This window comes from Dromaius novaehollandiae, chromosome 9, assembly GCF_036370855.1.
Source record: "Dromaius novaehollandiae isolate bDroNov1 chromosome 9, bDroNov1.hap1, whole genome shotgun sequence".
Taxonomy (NCBI): domain Eukaryota; kingdom Metazoa; phylum Chordata; class Aves; order Casuariiformes; family Dromaiidae; genus Dromaius; species Dromaius novaehollandiae.
Window position 1 is genome coordinate 14,216,437 of NC_088106.1, and position 25,123 is coordinate 14,241,559.

The window sequence follows — 25,123 nt, forward strand, 5'->3', positions numbered from 1 at the left end:
ACAGGAACAGCCAGGCATTATAACCAGTGATTTATGTTAATTTTTTATACCTTCCTCTTTGCTTTATAATGAATTTACCAGTGTGGCTGAGGGGTTTCTGGAAGATGATCCTGAACAATCAGTGCAACTGGCTGGATGCAGTACTAAGCCATGAGCTTTTCTCCCTGTAGGATGTCAGGCTTTACTGAAAGATACTATCAATTATACACAAATCCTTCAAATCTTTTGGTATCACCTTTATCCAGGCATGAGACCATGCCACAGCCTGTTGTGCTGGGGGCGCATTGAGTCCCATGGTTAAGAAAAGCCCACAGCACTAGGCTTCAGTCAGAGGGTTGGTCTTTAAATGACTTTTAAGCATATGGCCAGGGGCCTGTTAGCTTGCTTTCCAGCTATCTGGAATTCCAGTATCTGTCCTGCTTCCAGAGCCCACGCAACAGACCTAAGCGTTCAGCAGAGACTCTTCTGGAGGGTCAGAGCAGCCAAGCACAGACTAAGGGATGGCCTCAGGGAGATGTCTATGATGAGGACTTTGCTTTAGCACCTGAGGGTGCATGGGTCTGAGATCTGTGCACCACCTGTGATGCTAAACAAGCCCTTTTCTGAGCTTCACTCTTCATTCAGCTCTGTGCCATGCCCTTTCTGTCCATCAGAATTGTTTAAAGCATGTGCCTTTGGGGCAGAGCTTCTCTTTCTTTGACACTCCTGACTCATTCTTGCAAGTTTATATATGTTGTTGTTTTTGGGAGTAACTGGCAATAAATAATGCTTTTAGTCAAGGCTCTTAAAACTTGTACCTGAACCTCAAAACACCTTTGAGTTATCTGTGCAATGCATACCATTGCTCATGATTTACAGGTAGGGGAACCACGGCACAGATAGGGCAGCATAAAGCGAAGTAAACAAAAACCAAATCCCCCCCAAACAAACAAAAAGCCCAATGCTAGATTGTATTTTGGGGTGATACGACATATGAGACACATTTCCTCCCAGGAATCCCGGGTCTCAGTACACCTGGCTGTAGGCAAATGGAGAAAGTCCTGAACAGACTAAAAGGAAATACCTCTTCCATCTAGAAAATGTGTTTAGGAAAAGGAGATTTTTATCTTGTGCCTCTTGTTTCAGATTAGAGTTGAACAAGCTTCTTCCTTCTCAAGACACAGGGTTCCTGTGAGCAGCAGAACAAAAAATATCATGGGGGAAAAAAAACAAACAAACAGCCCTTGAATTCCAAAAATACCGGCTCTTTTCAGAGTAAGATTTAAATGCAAGAAGACAATTTCTCTTACAGAGTTTTTCCTGTCACTCAGAGTCCCCTCGCTGGAAACAAGCAGCCGATTTAAAAAGATATTGGAAGAACAGCTTGGACACAGAAAGGAATGACCTCGAGTCTTAAAAAACAGACAAGCTTTTCAGTGGCTTGAATCTTGGAACAAGACGCTAAAAGTCATATAAGGGCAGTAAGGTTTGGGGCATTCTTGTTACCTAAAAAATAACCAGTTTTGGCTTCTCTCATTAGTATCGCTGCTTGGGGATTAAGTTAACTGTTTTGTGGGGAAGCTGGATGCAAATTTGAAGCTGTGGTGGCAAGTTTTCTTGACTGTGTAAGGGTCAGGATGACCTACTGGTTAGGTTATTTGAGGGCTGGTGTTCCTGAGCCCTCTTTGTCTGGAATCCAGACAGGCCTTCCTGTTGGGAAACACTGACCTGCTTCTTCAGAGGCTGAGGCAAACAACATACTAGCTCCTACTCTAGAGGGACAGCAGAGGTAGTTAACTATTTCCATTTAATGCTACAACCATGTGCTGGCTTCTTGAGGTAGCAACATCAGAAGCTGTATTTATTTTTATTGAGACAGTCCTGGCTCTTGCATGATTTTAGGAGTTGATGTTGGGGCTTTTTGAAAAGCAAAGGATTGCTTTTGCTGTCTGTGGCTCCTGAGGACTGAGTATGCCCTGGCCAGCTCAGGATGCTCATGTGGAAGGGATGGGGACACCAGCAGTGTCCAGGGACCCAACTTCATCCACAGGATGAGGGGGAAAGTATGTAATGCTTCATAGCATTTCCTTAAAAAAAAAAAAAAAAAAAAAAAAAAAAAAAAAAAAGCTTGTGTCTGAAGCCATGCATTTTATTCACAGTAAAGAAACCCAGTTCAAAATTCTCTTTTTGGAACAGAAATAGAGCAAGGGCCCTAATGTCATGCCATACATCATTGCAGCAATGCATGGAAATGACTTTGCAACTTTGGCATGCTGGTAAGAGTCTAAGTTAGGAGCACTTTCTTTGTTGTGTCCATTAGGTAGCAGTCTGGAAAATGAGGAAAAGGATGCAGAAGGCATTTTGTGTCACCATTTTGTGTCAAGCTGCCCAAAAATCCCATAGTGCTGGCTGATAGAATAGCTCGTCCTCTGTTCTCCCACACATGCCCTGCGCAGGGGCACAAGCAGATGGAGAGACTGCCTTCAATGATTTTTCGCTTGTTTGTTTTGGATTGTTATCTTTATGGTATTTGAATGGGACATTCCTTTCACCTCCTGTTCCTCATACACCCTTGGGACAATTTAAAGGGATAAAAAAAATCACCTATATAAAAATTTGTATATAGAGAGCCTATAAATTCTATGGATGACTATATAGGGTCTTACATATACATTTAGTAGTTGTATCATATCTAATTTTCTCTGCGTGTGTGAAAAGCATATGTGTACCTATCACAAAATATAAATGCATAATAAAGCGCTATATATCACAGCTAGCTAGAAGGGCTTTTAACAAGAGGTGTTTGTGAAGTACTCTTTGTTATGGCTACACCAACCTTGACTATCCCAACTGTGATGAACTGAAGCTGAAGAAACCTTTATACCACACAGTATTTTCCAGTTAATTATATATATTTGTACATCTGGGCGTGTGTGTGTTGACAAGTGAGATCATCCATTCCTGTGAGGCTTTTTTCGTCCTATCCAGAACATTTTTCCTCTCCCTAATTCCCCTCCAGGAGCTTAACAACAACAACAGAGCCAAAAGCCTTACCTCCGGTCCGGTGTCTGCAGGCCAGTGTTTGCTCCACAAGCAAGGCTCCTGGCCGTAGGCTCAGGGCACCCCGGTGGTGCTGAGCCCAAGAATTGATCCAGCTCAAGTCTGCTGAGTTTCCAGGCTCAGATAACATGAGATGTATTCAGGCCAGCCTGGCTGCTGGCCATGTTCTGGCCAGGATGAGGAAAACAGGAACCAGGAAAACAAATGTTTTTCTTTTCTTTTTGTATGTGTTTCAGTAAGAGAGAACCATGACAAAGAAAAGCTCTAGATTTTGGGGTTCTGGTTCATCCTGCATCCCATAAGGGGTGTGCATTCAAGGGTCTGGCTCACCCTTAATTCAAACAGAGCTGTTTTCGAGTATTTTTGTTTGAGGAATTATATTTTAGAACTTGCTTAAAAGTTTTTGGGTTATTTTTGTTTGCTTTTTTAAATTTTTTTTTTCTTCTCGTGTTTTCTTGGATCAGAAGGTTCATTGAGATGCCAAACTATGGCTGGCTACAACTTCAGTACATCTTGTAACAATGCAGGCCATGACATGCCGGAGTGATGGAGCATGGTATGTACAGTCCAGGAAAGATGTGACAGATTAACACTGCTGATAATGTTTGCAGCTCCGGATCTTCTACTAAAATCCCCTTCCTCCAGGTAGTTTAACTCTTGAGACACTGATATAGTGAGTACCTAAAGCAGACACCTACAACCTGGTGGACGTGGAGTATTTCTCACTCCATCAGAATGACACTTCCTCACTGTAGAGCTGGGCAGCAGTAGAAATGTGGGTTATGCTTTACTAACAAGGGAGCCGTAATTTCTACCAACTACAGCATGCCTGACTGAGATCCGCACCCTGTCTCCCACCTCTGCTTGGAGCAAGAGGAAAGCCCATAGTGCCAACTGCTTCTGCTCCCCATGGTATGAGATGGGACTTAGGAGTATGAGGAAGAAAAATAATCAATGTGGAAAAGTCCACTTTCCCTCTTCTTCCCAATCATCTTCTCCCTCTCCCCTCACCTGAAAAGCACAAAGTGGTATACGATGCCTGCAAAACTTTTTAGCATAGACCTGGCTTTACAGAGGCTGGGCCCAAGCTCCTTAGTTCTGTCTTGTTTTGGGGGATGTAAGCGGGTTATATTTATACTGGTGCCTTGAGTTAGGTACACTATTCAGGAATTGGTGAGATACCTACAGCCTTTATCTGCAAGCCAGCCCACAAAGGAAGTAGGCAAACCCGGATTATGAGATTGTTAATCCTTATATATGAAACAACAGGATGTGCAGGATGAATAGGTGCAGCTGCTGGGTATAACGCACCCCTCCAAAGTCATCCCTGGAAGCTGCACTCTCATCTGAAGTCCTAGCTTTATGAGGGACAATGAAAGTTAATTGATGAACTCTCTGGGCTCATGTTTCCTCTATAATCTCTTGCTTCCACTCCCCAAAGGTTTATCACATCTCCCTGGACAGAAGCGGGGGCTGTGAAGATGGTCTGAATTTCAGGAGAGCTCACCTGCCTCTGAGGGACTCAGGTAACTTCTCCAGCTCACTGCAGCCTGTGCAGTAACAGGGTGCTCTCGGTGCCAACTCCAGTCCCTTTTTATAAATAGGAGATGTAAGCAGTTTCCAAAAGGTGGAGAGGAAAAACACTTATGGCTCTTCTTTCATTACACTGACTAGTGGGAGCAGAGAAAGAAAAGTCCTGCAGTGATCACTATTGAATCTAAAAGAAAAATCTTCAAGTTTTGGGGTGTCCCTATACACTGGGACTAGAAAGACAGTGATTTTTCACCCAGCATTGGACCGGCTCAGGGCAGGCTCCAGGATGAATCTCTCATCTGGGGTAGGAGCCCTGCTGTCCTGGTTTTATACATTTTATCAGGAAAACACTCTATAATAATTACATCTAGAAATTCTGGTTTTATTAAAGTCGTAAGTAGAGCTTGATGAATTTTGCTTGGCAGGATCCAGCAATGGGAAAGAAAGGGCAGATCAAACAGCAGAAGCAGACTGAATTTAAATACGTGTTTTCTTTCCAAAAAAGAGGAGAGAGAGGGGAAATCTTGGTAGTTAGACATCCTTCCCCACCTCTTCAACACAGCCAATGGTATGGGGAGCTAGAGCCCTGATTGCTATTTGCAAGCACTTATTGATAATATATTTATTGTTTTGATGAAGCAGAATCTCTAAAACATTAGGTTTTAGCCCTTCACATTAAGCTTCTTGATTATCTAATTCTGTGTCCATTTCTATTGCATCAGCTGCTACATGTAGTCCAGCCATCCATGTATCTACACTAGAGCACAAAGTTGCTGTAAGGTAGGTTGGTGTGTGCCTGCTCTGCAGCACCCTGCCACAGGCATGCTTGTAGCTAGCAGCGCTCAAAGGCAAGCTTGTGCCACGTTCAGCAAGGAGCTAGCTACCTCCGCTGGTCTGGGGATGGCAGCTGGCAAGTGGGAAGTTACCTTACAGTACTTTAGAGTGATGTGCTCTAAAATTACACCCTAGCTTACCTTGCGGTAACTTGCTCGTGTAGTCATGGCCTTAAGGTTTTTCTTTAGTATCCATGGCCACAACGTCTAAGCATTTTATGGTACAGCATGCACTAAACATTAATTTCAAATTATTGAGAATATTTTCATGACTCGACAACTTTCTAATGACTGTATACCTTATTAAAGTCTTGCAGCCCTTTAATAACCATATTTTCCCTGATCCCTTGGCATTTTATCACCCTGTATAACTGAAATGAAATGCATAGCCGAAGTGTTTTTTTAAGACACTTGATTTAAAGTGAGCCCAAAGCAGCAAAGGACTCTTTGAACATCTCTAGAGTGGACTGTTCCATAGAAGTCTGTATAAAGTTTGAATTAATTATTCCCTTCATGGAAATTGTACAAGATGTCCCCCAGGCTCTTTCTGACTGCCTTGCTGCCCTTTTGTGATAATCCCCTGCTATCCTCTGGGCTTTCTGTGTCCCTAAACTTAACATATAAAACTATTTTTATCTAGGGAATAGGGTGTGAATAAATTCAGAGAATGTATCTCAGCATGACTGTGTTTATAAGCTTTCCTTTAGCTTGATTAGAAATGCTCAAACTTTCTTGCAAGCTGCCTTTGAGCATCCTCTGGTGACATAGTTGCAGGTGAGAAGGATTCATTCTCCACAGGGTCCCACGAGGCACGAATCATCCAGGAGGCCAGAGCTGGGAAGCAGACCTGAGGCTTAGGAGGTGGAGCCCCTGATTTCTATTCCTCACCATGACACTACCACATGAAGTGACCTTGGACAAGTCTCCTCACTGCTCTTGGGTAACCTTGGTGTGATGTAGGCATTCATCTCTCAGCAAGCCAGAGCTGCACGTTGTGCTTTTGCTGGGCTCAGCTGAGCTCGTTGCACTGGGGTTTCAATAGCACCTTAGGAAGAGAGGGTCCCAGTGCTTGATTAATTTTAAATGGGGATGCAGATGCCCTAGGGTCCATAAAAATCCAGCCCTTAATGCTTTATGGAAAGGATGAAATGGGCCAGGAGGAAAAAAGGGTTTTGTTAATGTTGCTAGTTGTGATGAGCCCTTTCTCCAAAGAGGTAAAGGTAATTCACTGAATCATGGCAAAGATACCCCAGAACAAGCCACACAATGTCTCCTCTTTAACCACCACTGGCACAGAGAGCACATGCATGCCCCAACAGCTTTGTAGCAAAAAGCTGGCTCATGGGGCCAGTGGCTCACAGGCTTGGGGGAGCCAGCTAGCAACAGGCTACCTGCCCTATAGGAGCCTGGCAGAACTCCTCATAGCAGCAGGGCTGCTTCAGGGAATCAAAACAACGCATGCAACTCTGTAGTCATTTTACAGTTTAAATGCTAGTGGAAAATTAGCTTCTGCTAGGTTAAAAAAAATACATGTATGTATTGTGTTCGTCTCCACAGTATTGACCAAGCTTGGGAATCCCCCTCGGCAGGGGGCTGCGCTGACAGACCGCAGGCAGGCCTTTGGGGCATGCTGGCTGGGTGTCCACCGGCATGGCCGGCTGTGCTAACGTGTTGCCAGCTGTGCTGCAGCTGTGCCAGAGCTGACGCTGGCAAGTTTGCTGGCTCCGGGGTGAGCCTGGTTTCCGTGCTCCCCCATACTCATGGGCCCAAAAATTACACTGTGCTGCTACGTTGAGACCTGTTAAAACTGAGATGGTTGTAAGGGCCGGTTTAGGGTCAGTGTCAGCTTGCTTTTGAGAGGGACAGAACACCTGCAAGCTGTGCAGGGCACCAGGTGCCTGTAGCACCCAGCAGGACCCTACCTGTGTTCAGTGGGCTCTGGTGTGCTAGAGAAATGGTGGTCCAAGATGTTTTGGCCCGTGGGATTTGTGATCGGTCAGTTTGGGTCACAGGTAACGTGACCGACATTCTTTCAGGCTGTTGTCCTTCTTATTTCAACGTAAACACTTCCCACCTGTCCCAAATATGCGTGCCATTCTCCAAGACTTTCCAGCATTGCTTACATTTGCAGAACTTTATTCCCCGCTCCCTGTGCCGCATCTGTTCCTGCCACAGCTGTGGCCATCCTGTTCTGTCCCTCTGACACTCCCGGCCCCCCCCTTCTCTTCCCAACCACCTCCCCTTCCAAGATCAAAATACTCTGTTTTTATTTATTTACCCTGCAGCTGTCAGTGTTGTGTCTGGGTCAGTGTGCTGCAACATGGAGGGACACGCGATACATGGAAAATCCTTAAAACTGCCAGTCCTGGTAGTAACCAACATACACACCATCAACAAATATATCCCTTGGCCCTTTGCTCCTTTGAAAACAACAGATCCCAGGCAATGGAAGAAATGACATTGTCGAGGGCCGGTGCAGACGTCCAGCCCCGCATCAGCGCAGGGTTTGCACGTGGTTGGGCAGGAGATCCCAGAGCTGAAGTAGGGGGATACCCCAGGGCTGTCCGCCCCAACATCTTTCAGCACAGAAATGCACAAACCGGAGATGTGGCTGTGAGACATCAGGCAAGAGCTTAGCTGTCTCAGAGTTCCAGGCAACCATTTTTAAGATGAGAGGGAACGCTTTTAGTGTCATAGATTGGAAAATGCTGCTGAAGTGCAGGAAGCATCTGGAATAGCACACGGAGGGAAACAAAGGCAGAGCCAGGAATTAATCTGACTTTGTCTCTGTTTCTCTGCTGACCTCAGGCTCAATATTTAGACACCGGATTTGCTGGAAATGAGCCCTCAGTGAGCAAATCAGCCCTGTTGAACCACAGCATCCTACAGGGATAGGCTGGTCCATGGGCTTTATTGGATCTTTCATTCCCAGGTCAGTTCAAACCTGTGATGACCGTAACTATGATTTAAGGTTGGACGGAACAGGAAAAGCTGTTAAGCAGCCAGTGCCTAGCAGAATGGGTCCTCGCTGTTGACTGGTGCTGACTAGCATAACACACTTTCTGCATTTTCAGGAGGTCTTGCATGGTGCTAGTATGAATAGACTAGGTCAAAACTCACTGGTGGATGCAGAATTGGATCAGCTGTTCTTCACTGCTATTTCAGCATGTTGCCCACCCTTCACTGGGCCCTAGCAGCAATCACCAGCTACAAGCAAGGCTGTGTTGCACAGGTGCTTGTGCCAGTTCATGGAGTGGCCCTACGGGACCAGGCCCTGGTGAATGTCCAGGGTGCCCAGTCCCTCTGTTTGTATGTGTGTGAGATATGGGGTTGCTCTTCATGCTGAGCAAGGAGTTCAGATCATTTATCACACCTGCAGGGAAGGTGTTCAGAAGGCTCTGCTCTTTAAAGAACCTTGTTTTCCTGCATAGGTGCTCAAGGAAGCTGAATTAATGCTTCATCAGACTCCAGATGTTTGGTGTCCAACACCCTGCTGTGTTGTACACAGAGCATTCAGGGGATTGCTCTGGGAGGCTGTTGTGGCCACATCTCCATTGGGACTCAGGGATGGAGTTACTGGCCCAGGGCTACCGTATGTCAGCAGCAATCATTTTTTCAATATGCTAGATCCTTTTTTTAGGCAATTGCTTCCTATATAGAGGGAACATGGACTCATGCTGCTGAAAGGGAGGGTGTATAGAGGATGGGGCCAGACTCTTCTCAGTGGTTCCCAGCAGTAGGATGAGATGCAGTGGGCACAAATTGAAACACGGGAAGTTCCATCTGAACATGAGGAAAAGCTTCTTTACTGTGAGGGTGACTGAGCACTGGAACATGTTGCCCAGAGAGGCTGTGGAGTCTCCTTCCTTGGAGATACTCAAAAGCCGTCTGGACACATTCCTGTGCAACGTGCTCTAGGTGACCCTGCTTGAGCAGGGGGGTTAGACTAGATGATCTTCAGAGGTCCTTTCCAACCTCAACCATTCTGTGATTCTATACTTCACTCCACCAAAATGCAAATGCTTTCTAAAAAGTAGCTGTAGTCTACCAGCTGCAAGTCTGCTTCAAGACACTCGCCCATGTTACAGCTACAACACCAAAACAGGGCTGTGGTTTCCTGAAAGCAAAGAGCTGGGTGCAGCTGAAGGCAGTGCTCCCCTGCAAAGCAGGGTGTTGACTCCCAACAGCAGCTGTGATTCAGGCTGAGGTAGAGGCACACCACAACAGCTGGGCAAGCGGCTGTAAACTAGGCCTTCTGTGGCTGCCTGCTGCTGCCCCAGGCAGTGCCTGTGGCTGCAATAACTGCTCTTTCCTCTGCACATGCTTGGGGTGCAGGAGAAAAGGTGTTCACCACCACCCCCCCCCTCACTCTTTTGCTCCAGGATGGTGTTCAGAAAGGCTGGCAATATTTTCCTCTCTTTCTCTTCTGCTAAGAATAGACAGTTTGTTCGTTCATCAAAAATCAGGACAGCAGGTAAACTGAGGCTGTGTTGTGGAAGGAGTCAGTAGCAGTGTTGGGAGCAGGTCACAGGTGCCCTTGGCCACCTCCTATCTGCTGAGCATCACCTGCCTTTTGATTGGCACCATCCCAAGCGCTGGAAGACAACTAGCTGGTACGTCAATAGGACCCTTGCTGGAGCCTCTCCCTTAGACCCCTGGAGGACATGCTCTTGGCACCCAGATCTTGGGAGAGGGAAAGGAGATAAGAGAGGGTAGGTTGTGGGGACTGGCTCCAGGTAGGTGTTACTGAAGCTGCAGGATGCCTGGAGTCTGGCATCAGATGTTGGGAATAGAAATGGGAGCCTGAATTGGAAGAAGGCATTCAATGGAGATATACCAGATCCAGGCACCAAATTCATGATGTGATAGCCAGTTGACTTGTCACACTGCCACAGGCTTGGGGAGGGGCATGCAGGACCTTAAGGGCTGCAGAAGGCACTGGAAGAGCAGAGCCCACATCACACCTTACTGCTGTGCTCTCATCAGTCTGTGTAGCTAATGCAGCTGGTGGAGGTCCATGGCCCGGACCACTATCTCCAGACCAGCCCTCCTTGCAGCTCTGCCTCTTCCTAACCTGCAACTTCTGCAGGACCTCCCCTCTTTCTTTCAGTGCTGCCTTTTCCACCAGCTGTAGCCCCACATTGTGAGGCAGTGAGGAGCAGTGGCCAGCAGCTGATGGGCATGGGAGAGGGAAGATAACATTTTTTAGCAATGCCAGCTCTTTCCCAGCTGCTGTTAGAACCCTTCTTGAAGGCATCCTTTGAGAAAGCATTGCCCTTCCCAGAGGGCACGGAAAGTTGTGGTCTACTTTGATACTTATCTATTATTGGTCTACAGTGTACCTAAGAGATGAAAACAGCTGCCGACAGTCTAGCAGGTTAAACAGATATAGATTGCCTGGAACTGCATGTTCACATCCCAGCAGTAGTATTTCCAGTCCTTCAGATGCAGCTAAACTTGTAGCTAGCAGCTTGCTGGGATGCTCATAGATTGACATTAACGACATATTATGCAAAAGTATCTCTTCCGGGACAGAATCTTATTCCTCCTAGTGCAGTGCATGCAGTTACTGCTGTCTTCCACCGTAAAAGTGGCCGCATGTCCGATTCTGGCTACATATACAGCAGCTCGTGAAACACGCCAAGACCCTCTGGAATGAAAGGCATTGTAGAAATGCAAGACAGGATCTGAGTTATGACAACCCGAGTGCGTGGAATCATATTCCACTGTGCAGCAGGGGAAATAGGGATGCAAAATATGTACTTGAGCTGAATAAGCCATTTGGATAAAATAAGGACTGAAGTGAACTTTAGTCTCCAAATTTAACCCAAAACTTGGATCACAAGCCTTCTCACATTGGTGTGTCATAGCTATCTAATGAAACTACCCCACCTCCGTTACCACCAGTTGTCTTCTAGTGTAACAGTTTAATTCACAGTACCAGTTGCTAAAAAACACCCAAAGACTGGGACTGAGCAAACACGCAATCTAGTAGCTCAAATGTGGCTGGGTGAGTCATTTCAATACTCAGCATGTTATAGAACCTCAGACCCCAACGATTACTTTTCATTTCTGTTTTGACCTCATGGGACTTTTTAATTTTTGGACCTGCTCAGCGAGAAAGCATTTCAGATGTGAATGTTTTCTTTGGTTCTCTTGCTACTTCATGATTTGTGGTTAACATGGTGCTGGGGAAACCCCACAAAAATCCCTCTGGTTAGCCCAATCTAACTTAATTTAGTCCATCTGCAGCCTCCATGCGCCAAATTGCAACATCTACAGCCTTTGCAGCCCAAGTACCACCTCACTGCATCCAGTCACCACTTCCACCTGGAGCGAACGGAAGGGGTTAGCCCTAGCAAGAGGTAGGTCATACATTTGTGCTCAGTCTGCAGCTGTGGGGCAGAAACCCTGATTGCAAAGCAGAGGAACTGGCTACCTCTGCTCTTAAACAGGAGTTGGAGTACTGCTAGCCAAAGAATCTAAACTTCCCATCCCTTACTGGCTATGGTGGTCGGTCTGTGTCGTCTTGTGCTTGCAGATACCTTTAAGCAGCATGAGTCCGTGTTCCCCTTTGCAGTAGAGAAAGCCTGGTGTGTGTAGCACACAGAACAATGCTGACTGTGTGGAAGGGCACGCAGAGGATGATGGCTTGCTCTACTCTGTAGGGTGGGGAGGATTCCTTAAAACCATGCAGGTAGCAGCACTGGCCTGCACTAGGGCTTCAGTTTGCATGGCTAGATTGCAGATAGCATTAGACTAGCCAGCATAGGTAGTGCTCAATGTGCAGACAGGGCAGCTGGCTTAATGCGTAGCAGTAAACCAAGAGTTCACCCGGCTTCTCAGGAAGGATTTGCTGAGCTCTCTGTTATGTGGCTGCGTGGCTAGACAGTTCAAAGCTGCTTTGGCTACCCATGCATCAGCTGTGCTCACTGCCTAGAGTCGCTTGGGGATGTTTGTTTGATTGTCAAAACATTTTGGTGTCAAGGGCCTCTCCACACCCTCTGGTGTGATGTGATCCCTGATTAACAGACTGAGTCTGACTGTTTGGGAGCCCATCCCAGTACTATTTAGACCTTCACAGAGAAAGGGTAAAATATCATGGTGTCAGAATGATAGCTGGTGTGAAGGTACCTTCCGGGAGGGGGCTGAGTATGTGTGGTCTGAAGTGATGAGCAAGTATCTCAACCCATTCATCTGTAATGGCAAGTGGTTGACAGGTCTGAGGACAGCAGAGCCCAGGAGCATCTGTCCTACTAGGGCCTGGTGCTCTTGAGGAAGAGCAGAGTGATTGCTTATGTTTTCTTTTTCTGTAGTTCTTCCAGAGTCTTGGTCTGGATTTGCCTAGAAGATTGGCCAGAAACAGGTCCTTCATGCTTGACCACAGCTCAGTGAGCAAAGTTCAGCTGTTGCAACACCAGTGTTGGGCATAGTTCAGCTCCTTGTGTGCATCCCGGAGGAGGAGCTTGCGGTGAAGCAAAACCTGCTTTTTCACCCCCTTCCTTGGAGGAGAATGGCCGTGCCATGCGCAGAGTGTGGCCCACTAAAATAACGAGTGGCAAAAGTTGGCAAGTCTCATTTGCTTGTTCTCTGCCCTCTCTGGGGGGTCAGGTGCTCCGAAGGGTGAGGGGCACAGACATGATCAACAGCTGCCAGGCTTCAAGGGCGCCTGGCTGCATAACTAACCTGGCGATCTCCCTGCCAGACCCAGCTCTGCATTCATTGGAATATCAAAGCCATCAGCAGCACCAGCGATTGGCAGCAGCAGTATGGTGACTCACCAAGCCTGGCCCTCCCTACACTAAATCCTGCTATCAAGCTGATGATCTGTTGGTAATTTTGCTCCAGCTGAGTGCTGTAGACCTGCTCTCACACATCCTTCTCTCCCTGTAGGCAGAAAGCTCCCCCCCAAATTACCCCACCCTTGATCAGTGTACCCACAGCCTCTGGCCACTCTCCAGCGCATTGTCTGTTTTGGAAACTGAAAACCTCTGCCCTAATATTTAATTTCAGGAATTAGGCTCTGGAGGCCAGTGAGGTGCCATGGAGTGGTTGCAGAGGAGTGCTTGTTCCTGGGGGTTCCAACGCTGAGTTCTTCTCTTTGTAAAGCTGGAAAGGCGATGCCTGCTGAGCATGGGAATTATGACTAGTGCTGGAGTGGTTCTTCCCTAAAGGCACCCTCTGGCTCTGTTGTGCACAGGAAAAGACATGGTTTGTTGGATGGAGAGGACCTTTAGAGCAGCTGCTCTACAGTACAGACTACAAGCTGTGAAATGCTGATACATGTTGCTACACTAACAATAAGCACTGGTCATGATCTTTCTTTGCTGTTCTCTCCTCTCTATTCCTCCTCTCACCCATCTACCTTTTTTTCTTTTCCCCTTCTGTCTCTCCCTTGTGATGTTATATCTGATACAGAGACTTTATTCAAAGATGACTCTCTACTCAAGAGCTGGGCTGAGAACTCACTGACTCATTTCATGCAGGGCACTGAAGAGCTGTGGCATATGCTTGGGCATAGAGGAGGTGCAGAAAGATGCTTTAATAATTGATTTTCTGGCCTGACTTGGTGGCCTGGGATGTCTGTGATAAAGAGCCAAGTGTTCATATATAGCTGCTATTGCACAGTCACTAGCATTTAAGAAAACAGAGTAAGAACTGAAATAACTCTGCTGTACTTCTGGAGAACTGGATTCCTGGGAAGATTTCCAGGTTGCGTATCCAAATGACTTACCAGTTTGGAGGGGGAAGCCTTCATGTGCTTGGAAAGGGAAGTCAAGTCATCTCCTCTGCTGGCACTGAGCAGAAGGGCAAGTAGACGACACTGAAGGTAGAAAGTTGTGCCACCAACCCTTGCTCGGCTTTCTGTCATGGTGCTGGTCTGAGGGGGACTGGCAGAAGCTGAGGCACTCTAGTGCTCCTGAGACTGTCAGTGGGACGTTCAGTGGGATGGAGGGAGTCTTTCAGGAAGGCTTTCTGCAGGAGGCAGCAGAGCCTTCTCTGAACCTGGATGAGAAGGGATACATTATCCATTGCTAACAGAGCTATTAGCTAAGCTAAAAGACTTGATTGTTGTTCTAAGAGCATCTTGGGGCTTGTTAAGAAACTCCTGAGGTTTCTCTTACCTGGTATTGTGATGCTCCTTAATGACCTGTTTCTGCTTCACATGCTGAAGCACTACTAATCATACAAGAAAGTAAATCTTCCTTTCATATGTGAATCCACAGACCAGGAGCAAAGTTAAGGGTGATATTAATATGGTCTTCTTGTACGTCCCCCTCCTGTGGCCCCCTTTGATTTAATTTACATTATTATTTATCTCAGAGTAATCCATGTCCCACCTGTGAGGACAGCGAGGTCAATGGAAGTTGAGCTGCTGACTTCACGAACAGGATTTCAACCCGTGTCTGTGATTAGTGATGAAATGAAATCCATGGCTTGAAATCATTTATCCAGCATATCCGATCAAACACAAACATCCTCTGTGCTTGAAAATAAATGAGGGTTGGAGCCAGCTTGACTCTGCAGAGGTTTGTGACACATTTGATAGATTGATGAGCTGAGAACAAGCTGCCACCCTCCTCCCCCATCATCTGTGGCTTTCCAGTCTGGGGAAGGGGACGCTGAGACCAGAGGTGAAGGATATACTTTCCGATAAGTGTTACAGTGGGAGGTGAGAAATATGAGCTCCCAGAGGGGGAGAAGGAAAAAAAGGAAGGCACTGTGCTCTGTTAAACAGGGTACAGTTTAGATAGAGCAGCTGCTTGACAGGCTTCTGGCACGAGGGTCAGGGCAGAGCAGTTCTGTGCTTGGAGCACCTAGTACTGAATGCTACCCGCAGGTACCAGCACAGCCCAGACCGTGCTTTCTGACTGATACAGTCTTTTTCCAGTCAGGTGTGAAAGTAAGGGCCTGTACAAGGAAAGGAGAGAGCCAATGAAGTGACTGGCAGGGTCTGCCCTCTGCGAAATACAGTAACACCACAAGCAGAACAGAAGAACTCATGTCCATGTGACTACTGACTATTTCCACTGCACTTCCAGCTTTTTGGGGGAAAGAGAGTCCCTTTGCGGGCCCTCAGCGAGCCCCACAAAAAGGCAATAGCTGTCCAGTTTTGTTCCTACCTGTTTTACAACCAAGGCTTTTTGTGGTCAAGGCTGAAAATAAAGCTGAACTTTGAGTTCCAGTGTTATCGTTCAGTGACTTTAATTGGGAAATTCATCTACTTGACTTTATTTTTTTTTTGTCTTTTTTTTCCCCCCTAGCAGACCAGCTCCAGAAGCGTGGGAGTGGGTTCAGAGTCTTGGGGTAAGGACAATCTTAACTGCGGGTGCACAAGCCTTTGCTCCCCCCCGCCCATGCAGCATAGAGAACATCAGCTGAACCAAGCTGTCACATCACAGTCGTGGTGGGAAAGTGGTAAGCCTGTGGTTCAGCTGGGGAACAGCTATGCATTAAGCCAGGGCCAGTCAATCACTTGCACTTCTCTGCCCCAGTCTCAGTGTTCATTATGATCAAAGTGAATTTCTAGTTCTCAGATTTGCAAAGGAAAGTTTGAAAGGGTGAAGCATGTATTACCTGAAAGCGAAGAAACCAGAAAACAAAGGAAACCTTTAGCTGATTATTTTGTGTACACATTATTTGTCATTGAGTTTTGTAAGTGGGACAAACTCAGGGAGACTTTATGATACAAGACATTTTCTGCATCATGAGCTAATATAGTAGGTTTTACAATCAAAGAAGACAAAAGAAACATCTCAGGGATCAGACACTGGTTTGAGCTGGGTGCTTAGTCAGTGAAGGGTTTCTGAATTCAGCAATGTTCATTTGCAATGTGCTTAAACACAACAGCACTGTGCTGGTGGACAGCTGGTGGGAGACACTGCTACCAGGGAAGCTGGCTATGTCTGCACCTTGAAAGCACTAAATGTCAGACTGTCTTCTAAAAAGTCCTCTGTTAGCATGTATGGGAGTGGTACACAACCACAAATGGCAGGGGAAAGCACTGTGCTGATCCTACTGAAAGGCACAGGACACCTGCCATCCATAGACTTGGATGGAGAAAGGTGGCTTTCTCTTCCTTCCAAAGGCGGCAGACAAATTAAGTAGATTTAATAATTTAAAGCAGCTCCTGGCATGCTCTAATTAAGGCATCTTCATCAGGGCTGCCTCTGAAACCCCAGACCTACACAGTCTGAGTGATATGAGTATGTCCTACCTCCTACGGCCTGTCAGATAGAGGGTCCTCTTGCATCAGCCCCAGAGCGCTCCTTATAGAGGGAGGCTTCTCTCTGGCTTGTGTCAGGTCCCTTCACAACCAGAGAGTGATGCAGAGACACCCAAGGGATACAGCAGCACCTACCACTGTGAGAAGTGGTCATTAGACCTAAGGGAATCTGTGCAATGCAGAACTATGCAAAAGCCTCCTGCTCATTCTTTAAGCAGGAAGCTATGTAAGAGACATTTGACAGAGCGGCTTTATTTTCCCAGTGTCAAATCTGCTCCATCAGCTGGCTGTACTGAGGGGCAATTTTCTAGAAGGTATTAGAAGCTGTCATTATCAATGACAGGTTGGACTCTGGTGGCCTCAGGACCCAAGCATGTGTCCAGTTCCCTCAGACCAGTCTCTAGAAGCACATCCTTGTGAGATGAAAGAATGGCATGTCACTTTGCAAGGAATGCTGAGGAGACTTATTTTTAAGCCAAATCAAATTAAAAAAAAAAAAAAAAAAAAAAGGACAAAAAGGAAGTGGTTAATGGCACATTTTGCTGTGCACTAGTGAACTGTAAAGAATACAGAGTCTAAACTCTTCTGATGTTTCGAAAGCAGCCCAGAAAAAAGTAAAGGCATTTCACAGAAAACTCTCTGCTGTGCTATCCTTTCTAAGTTGCTTCCTATATGTTGGTGTGAAAGCAGAATGTCCTTGAGCTGAGGGTATTTGCTTCTCCCCTTTTCCATCTGCCCTCACTCTCACTGCCTTCTAACCACTAACAGTAGGTAAAAATATTCATGTTTCAGTCCAGTACTTTTATGCGCTTCTCACACTGGAGGGTTTTTTTCCCATCCCTTGGGGCTGGGCAGGCCTCCATTGTCACTCTAATAGAGTGAATTATGAGCCTTGAGACCCTGATGTTTTGTTTTCTTTGGGACCAGACCTATGGCTTGGGCCTCTGAGCTGCCTGCTCTACCCCAACCCCTAATCTGAAAAACAACCAGGCAAAATCCACCAAGTGGCTCTCCAGGAGCCGTGTGCTCCCTCCTGCCTTAGCATGGCTATAGGAGAGGAGACGGCAGCTCTTCCATGGAGCCTAGCCGAGGTGTCCTGGCTGTGCAAAGCTTCCTAAAAAGGGACGTGTGCTGATCCTTAACTGTAAATTGAACACTAGCATAAACAAAGAAAAAATAACTGTAGGAAGTGAATCAGCAAGACAAGGTCCATCCCCAGGGTGGACTTGATGCTTGGGGTGCAGGCCAGGCATCAGTCTGCTCTGGGAGCAGCTGAAGGCCATCAGGCAGGGGCTGCAATAGCCTTTCCTTAGCACCTGCATGAGCTATCCTCCCAAGTGAAATCTACCCCTCGCCACAGCCTTGCTGGCCTGAATGTTAATCTCTGAGATCAGGTAAGAACGTTCCTTTTTAATAAATTTGGGAGCATAGGGTCACTCCCACATGTGGTATAGAATAATAAAAGGCTTTTTGGTGGGAATCTTGCTGTCCTTTGGAGAGTTAGAAAGATCAAAGACTTAAAACAGTGGCTAATTGCAGGTGAGGTTGCTACTATGAAACAATTAGCCTGTGTGCGCGTGTGTGAAAATGGAGAAGGTGCATTGCTAGCAAGCTTAAGTGTCTGATCTAAAAATGCCGTCAGTCTTAAGAGATGCTAACTATTCCCTCACTGGGTTATGAATCTTGTAAGTGACCACCCTGAGTCCACAAAACTAACTCTAAAACTAACTCTGCACTAACTCCTGCCCCCTTCTTAGGCTTGTAGTTGAAATAGAAGTCCAGAGCTCAAGGATAGGATGTAAATGATGGGAAGAAAACCCTGGGAACACACTAGCATGGCATTATGGAGATGAAATTATATTCTTTAGTCTGTGAGAACTGTTAATGTAGCAAATGGGAAAAAAAGATACTTGAAAGGTATAATTTGGGGGTCTTGAAGCCTTTGTCTCAAATCTTTACAGGGCTATTAACTAACTAGAATGATGAGCGTAAACTAAAGCCATGACTTGAAACTGTCTAGGTACAAAAAACAGGATGAGAATAGACAGTTTTCCATAAAGCTAAAGGCCCCCAGGGAAAGCTCTGAGCCTGGTAGTCAACCCAACTTTATTTGCTAGTGTTGTGGAAGCTGTGATAAGCTGTTAAAAAAAAAAAAAAAAAGGCAATAAGAGCAATGAAGAGGGGTTTCAAAGGGAGGGAGCTAAGCTGATAGCTGAACAACAAAAAGGTTTTGGGAATTCAGGCCTGATAAATGTGAGTCTGGAAAGGATGAGTACAGCGGGATAGGCACAGCCTTGGTTCCAGGGTACTAGCTGCCTGGGAGACATGGCCTGGGCTGGCTCTGTGGTAAGTTCTGTGTGGACAGAGAGCAAATAAAAACATAAGCAGGAAGGGGTAGAAGCCAAGACCTGAGGTTTTTATAAGGGCAATGCCTTGATCTGGAGTTTTTTCTTTCCCCCTGGACAGCGGAGAGGCTCAAAAAGACAGGTGGAAGGGATTGTGGTTTGGAGAATAGGTAATATTTCTGTGTTAAGGAAAAGTGAAAGACTCCTTGTTTATGGGGATAGTAAAAAGGACTGTGAAGAAGGGGTGAAACAGCAAATCATGAGGAAAGTGCTGCTATTTGCCTTTCGCTTTTCTTTGAGAGAGATGTTCAGTGCATTTTCTACAAGTTTGAAAGTAAACAAAGAAAGGTCTTCTTATAGGTTGTTAGGCAATTGATTTTTTGCAAGTACTCTCCAGACTGATAAACTACATAAAGGCTATTTAAATGCAACTGAGTCTGGAGGGGGGTGTATAAGCTTGTAACTGTGGCACTAGCCACATTATGCAGTCATTTGAGTCCCCCGTTCCGAGACAGGAAGCAAAAACATGTATTCTTGTTCCCTCCTGGGCCTTTCCAGCTCTGCTTTGCATCTTTATAACATCTAAGGCAAGACAGCTGTCCTCTGAGCTTAGAAATATGGCTGTGGCTGCTACTTAACCCCTCTTTTTGTAAAAGATATCTCCTCTCCTCCCTGCACCAATGGCCTAATTGCATGCATGCATGTTGACACAGGGTGGAAAGAAGAAAGTCTTCAGTTAAGCAATTAGTTGCTGCCATTGCAGGGCCTGCCACAAGATAATTGAGCACCATTAAGTAATGTTTGGTTCTGAAATGTAGCAATTATCTCTGTAATTGCAAGGACGTTCCTTGAATTCTAACCCTTTTTTACTGATGTGCGAAGAGTTTCTGCTCCACATCTAAGCTTCTAGAGTGCCTGGTGTGAGAGAGGATGGGAAACTGGCAGGAAGGAGGAAGGAAGCATATTCTCTTGGAGATCCTGCCAAGAGTCCAAATTTGGTGGTGGTTTTTGCATTGCAGGCACCTGATACTGAGCTGGCTTCACTCTGCTCCTGCCAAGACCTCTCAGACTGAGCAGGGCTACCTTCCCCTTCCTAAGGCCAAAGCGGAGACTGGGTGGCAGACAGTCCTGTGCCTGGGCTAGCGCTTGAGCTCTCTGGGTCTCACCGTTCTTTCAAAGGTGAAAGTCATTCTTGTGCAGCACCAAGCTGCTTTCTGGTCTCAGGGTTTTGCAGCCCAATACCTCGCCTCTCTGCCAGAAGCAATGATCTCAACTTCAAGGGGATGGGATTGGCCACTAGAGGGTAGCACAATTAAAAGCATAAGGAAGTCTAATTTCTTGAAGCCAGACTAATAGTGCTAGAGGATGTGCAGTGGGGCGCTCAGCCCTCTGCAGACCCAGTGGCTGCATGGTGCCTCCACGCTACCTGCTGTCCCCATGGACAGGGCAGAAGAGTAGGAGGAGAAGTGGACACCGGGTGAGGGAAGGCCTTGACATGGTGAAGGAGGATCATGTGGCAGAGCAGGATCAGACCAGCACTCCTAGTGCTGCTCCTGCTCTTGCTCTCTCTGACCACCATCCTTGCCCCCTCCTCACTTGGGGCCCAGACCCCACAGGGTACCTTTTGACTTGGCTCTGCTGTTGGCTGTAATGTCATTTCTTGCGCTGTGGCTGTGAATCCAAACTCAGAGCTGGGATACCACCAGGTCAGATGGACAGTACCAAGATCTTTGTTTTCTGAGCTAAAGCCTCTATCAAAGAGTTCTTGAGTTAAAAATACCAGAGTACGTACTGCTCTTCTCTTGGCCTCTGCTGGCATGTACAGAGTGCCATGAACAGTAGCGTACAAGAATATGATGAGTTCTTAAAATCGTGCTACTGTATGAATGGAGAGAAATGAGTGCTGGTGACTCAAGAGGCAAGGTTTTAATTTTAAAGCATACCACTGGAGGCAGAGGTCAGAGTGGAGCCATCCTCCCCTGAACAAAATCCCCACCAGGACACTGTATTAACATATGACACCTAAAAATGCAGCTGCACTCTCGGGTTAAAGTCCTGGCTCTGCAGAGAGCACACTCTGGCAGGATCAGTTTCGAGGATGGAGAAATGTGGTGTCTGACGCACGCTAAAATGTCTGTCTCCTGATCTGCTGCACAGTAATGCATCAAGAATGTCTTGAAACGTGGGCTTTGCCAGTTGCCAGCATGTGCCAGGGACAGGGGGTTAGTTATGATGTTAATGTAGTTAATTGGGTATATGCAGAAGTTTGGAAAGGAGAAAGCTTTTCTCGCAGTCATGTGGCTCATTAGAGCAATTGCATAGCACTGGCAGGGTGAAAGAGCTTTTTCCTTCAAGGATATTTGTAGCATGCTAAGAAGCCTCATTGCTTCACTGGGGTCATGATGATGTTGCCTTGCTCTGTCTTGGGCAGCATCTGGACACGAGCAGGTCCCCTGCAATAGCACAGTGTAGTGTTATGGCACTGTTGTGAAAGAGTACTAATAACTCAAGATAGAAATTTCTCATCAAAAAGAAAAGCACCAATTTGAAACTGATCCTCATTAATCACAGGACATCACCAGCATGGCAGCAAAATGCAACAGCAGAGAGTGCTTATTTAACCATGAATGTGTCCTTGTAACCCATAGGAGAAACTGCAGCCATTGCTGTGTGTCTGCCTGAGATATTTTAAGCCAAAAGATTTGTTCACTAGATAATGACCCCTTAGGTTAATGCATTTTCAGAGGTGCTTGCTGGTCAGCCAAGCCCAAGGGCAATTTAACCCACTTTTCTCAGACTACCCTTAATGTGAGGTGATTCCCTGTCCACTAACACACACCAGCTGACCTCCAGGAATCCTTGGACTATCTCTTTTCTTGAATGGGTTGTAGAACGTGTCATCTGCTCAGTTTTTTTGCCAATAAAACACACTTGGTGAGTAGCCTGCCTAAAGGACCAGAGGAAGGATTTCTGCTTCATACTCACGATGAGAAAGTGCTAGAGAGCTTGGAGACTTTCTGGGTAAGCTGAAATGCTCCTGCCATTTCCCTAAGTTTTCAGTAATGTGTTTTTGGCACCTGCATTCTTTGCATTGCTCAGACTCTCAGAGGAAATAAGAGGCAGCGATGCCTAGTGTGCATGCATGCATGCATGCATCCATGGGAGTGGGAACCATGCGTTTGTGGGAGTGTCACACCAGTCAGCACATGTCCTGCTCTCGTACAGCAGAGCAAAGGGCCAGCAGCGACAGCTCACGGGGGCACAAAGGATCCCTGTCTCTGCCTTCCCCTGTCTTTAGAGCCTGGCTTCAGGAGCGCTGCTTCTCCCCAGCAAGCAGTTTCTTTTGTTGCTCTAAGTGTGTTGTAAGAAAAGAACAGCCCAGGCAGGAGGAGAGGAGGTGGAAAAGGGGGAATTGCTAGAGCTGGTGTCAAACAGCTTGTGAAAAGTACACACATTCTTTTATGAGAGAAGGTACAAGGAGCTCTGCCCCCATTTTTCAGAACAATTTGGAGCAGTAACACCTGGGAAAAGGATGGAAAACTTTCCTACAACCCTGTCATTCTTGTATATCTTTCAGTCTTCCAAAACAGGGAAACATAATCTAGGGGTTGCAGTGGAAGCCACATGTATTTCCCATCCTGACTTTTTACAGGCCACCAGGTGATCCTGGGGATCTTGAGCTTATGGTCAGGAGACGACTGTGTGTTGCTCACTGTGCAGGATTAAAGTGTCTGAAGTGGGGGCATTGTCCTCTTGAGGAAAGGTGTCCATCCTGGACACCAGGGCAGGAAGGCAAAGGCCACTGATCCAAAGCCTTGGTTTTTGCCTTTGCTTTCCATAGGCAGGTACTGTGGCATTAAGACACTGGTATGTTATAAGGCCAGGTGTCAGAACAGCCATGGTTGTGCTCCAATTTGTCACCCTGCCTCCTTGCAAACTGTCCTGAGCATGTGCACCTACATCTGTGGTAGCAAGTGCTTCCTCTGATGCACCTGGCCTAACTCTTGTGCAAGGAAAGAAGGGCTATTGTGACCCTCAGGTAGGCTGAGGTGCCTGCAGAGAGGGAGAGAGAGGAGACTTCACCTTGTGTTTAGGATCTAGGAGATCAAGATCCAGTGGTTCAGCTGGACTAAGCAAGTGACTTTGTATCTGTCCTTGTGGTGGTAGGGAAATAAGGCCCTGAGGTCCTCCAGCAAGCTCTGTGGATTAGTCTCCAGAATTGGGACACCCTGGGAGTCAAGCCTTGGGGAAGGCAATGTGGCTGCACCCATGTGGGGCTGTGTTCATATTAGTAAGTCCTCTCAGGGAGGGAGCACATATGCAGCACAAAGTAAGCCTTTTGCTATCCTTCCTGGTCTGAGCCTGGGTACCTCTAGGTGCCACTGTGCTGAATTTTGTGGATTTACCAGCATGGCTTGGTGCTGGTATAGAAAAAGATGCACCCCCCTTCCCTTGGCAGTGGAGTTGCTTGTCTACAAGAGGTAGATGCTGGACTTTCTGGGATGAAGGATAGGAGGAAGGGAAAAACACCCCTAAATGCACAAACCTTTCTGGAGCTAAGAAGCACATTCATCTCGTGCCCTTCCTGGCCTCCTGCTCCCCGCTGCCTCCAGCTGCATCGTGCTGATCTGACACCACTCAGGCAGTACTGCATGGGAGCTGAAGGCAAAGACCAGGAGGATCTGAAGTGTCTTGCAGAAAGAAATGAGCATTCCCCATCTGGCAGTACGGGTGTAAACCACTCCCCTGGGGCATCTGAAACATGAGCAAACACAGCAGTGTGTTGCGTGGTGGCTTTTTCCTTGCTGCCTTAGGGAACAAGTAAGTCCCTGCTCCTTAGCCCTCCGGTGGCCTGGTCAGGGCCCAGTATACAGGGTGGCCCACCACCTCCCTGGCCTGATCCTGATCCAGGAGCGTAGCCAGAGGAAGATGATGATGGGGGGGGGGCAGGGAAGGATGGGGGCTATTTTTGCTCTTGCATCGTTATCTAGTTAGACTCCACAATGCTGTCCTTCACTGCTGTCTGCCTCCTCTCTTGCTCTGTGACTCTCAAGTGTTTACCATTGACAAGCTGCGAGCAGATGGACTGGCAAGAAGAGATAAATTTGACCCAAGAAGATGTCATTTGAGGAACAGCTGAGGCTAGTATTTCACCAGATGTCCCAGCTTTAACCCATTAGCAACTTCAAGGACCTCAGTGTTGTTAATGGCTTAAACACACTTTGTTACAACACAGGCAAGGCACAAAGACTGTTGTTAAAATCTGCCTGATAAGCAAATATTTTACAGTTTTCTGAGTGAGCTGCTGTAAGCTCAAGCACAAAAGGACAGTGCAATAGTAATATGTACCATGGCTACAAGAGTGTCCTCTGCAAGCTTGGATAAAACAGCTGGAGTTACTCAAAATGTTACCTATTTAATGCTAAATGAATTTCTGCAGTGATTAACCACCTCTGACCTTGCTCATGCATGAACCAGCAGATACAATGTTATGCCAATACTGACAAATGCTCTGAAAGGCATCCATGTGACTGGGGTAGTTGGTTTTCCCCTTATCAGCTCTATCTGTGTTGAACATCCCAAGAGACACTGCTTTTTATGCTTCTAGTTTAAGTGCCTATGCACATTCTTGGTGTCAGGCTGTGACAACGTGAGCTGCTCATCTGCCTATGCCTAGAAAATACTGCAGAGCACTGAATGAGTAGGTGGACATGCACAAACAGTCATAGTGTAAGAAAGTGCATGCATATTTGTACCGAGCACTTTCCAGCATCGTTGACTGAGTACAGGCATAGCATCAGACCAGCTATGGGTCTGTGCCTGCACTGAGTGTTTCTGTATCTCAGCCTGCGTGGTTCTTCAGCAACTACACCTAGGAGTGTCGTTCAGTGTTCGGGCAGGAATAACAAAGTAAACACCACATATATGCTGGTAGAATGAAGTTGCTGGTGCTGTAAGTCCATCCCTGAGTGTGGCATTTATGGGTATTTGAGTCAGTCAGACAAGCTAGCTGTAGCCTAATGATGGGAGTACCTCCTACCTTCCACAGACACCTTAATACTGGCAACTGTTGGAGGCAATTTTACCACTGGTTTCATTGGCCTGGCAGCTCCTGCCCTAGGACAGTGTCTGCGTGGCATAAGCAG

The 25,123-nt window shown here is 46.7% G+C and overlaps 1 long non-coding RNA gene across 1 annotated transcript; it reads left to right on the plus strand.

Moving 5' to 3' along the window:
* The first annotated feature begins 549 nt into the window (after positions 1-549).
* On the plus strand, positions 550-6,340 carry LOC135329214 (uncharacterized). Its single transcript, XR_010390582.1, has 3 exons — positions 550-3,595; positions 4,481-4,565; positions 6,204-6,340. It is a non-coding gene; the product is annotated as an uncharacterized LOC135329214 (long non-coding RNA).
* The last annotated feature ends 18,783 nt before the right edge of the window (positions 6,341-25,123 follow it).